Source organism: Hippoglossus hippoglossus, chromosome 16, assembly GCF_009819705.1.
Source record: "Hippoglossus hippoglossus isolate fHipHip1 chromosome 16, fHipHip1.pri, whole genome shotgun sequence".
NCBI classification, from domain to species: domain Eukaryota; kingdom Metazoa; phylum Chordata; class Actinopteri; order Pleuronectiformes; family Pleuronectidae; genus Hippoglossus; species Hippoglossus hippoglossus.
In genome coordinates this window covers 13,468,478-13,469,178 of record NC_047166.1, presented here as the reverse complement: position 1 = coordinate 13,469,178, position 701 = coordinate 13,468,478, and positions in this window count along the sequence as shown.

The window sequence follows — 701 nt, the reverse complement described above, 5'->3', positions numbered from 1 at the left end:
TGTGTTGGTACCTCCCCTCCTCCTTCCCTCTCAGGATAGGCTGAAGGCTGTCAACACTGGGAAACTCTCTGGCAAAACACAGGAATGTATCTGGCACAAGTATCAGAGTTGTCTATGGTTAGTGTGTACAAACTCTGTGCTTTTTTGTGTCTGTGTGTGTTGGGGTAGGAAATTTTGTGTCAATGTGTCACGTCGACCTTCTTCTCGGAAATCACCAGAACATTTAGTACGGATTGTACAACACTGGAAGCCAGAACTCCAATTCATTTGCATGCCAGTTATCCAGTGTCAACACAGTGGAATTTCTTCATTTACGAAATCACTGCTCTGCAAACACTGGGTAACCAGATGAGGCAGTAAGTGAGAGCCCAGTTAATATGAGGACATAACGGAAATGCTCATATTAAAACAACCCAATGAGCTCACCCATGTGTGGCACATTGTGAGGCAAATCTCTTAATTGTAGTTTGTCTAATGTCAGCTGCTCAAAAATAAATTCCTGGATGTGTCCCCTTAATCGTGTCCACTCTGTAAGTTAATGAGCTCTTCTTTTGCCTGTACCCCTTACGCTTCCACCAAGTTTCAAGACAATTCCTGATAACAGACGGACAGTAATGGAAACTTAACTGTTTGTGTCCAAGATTGAGTGCAGAGTGAGACAGGACTGAGATCACCGACAGTTTACTCAATTCATGTGAGCA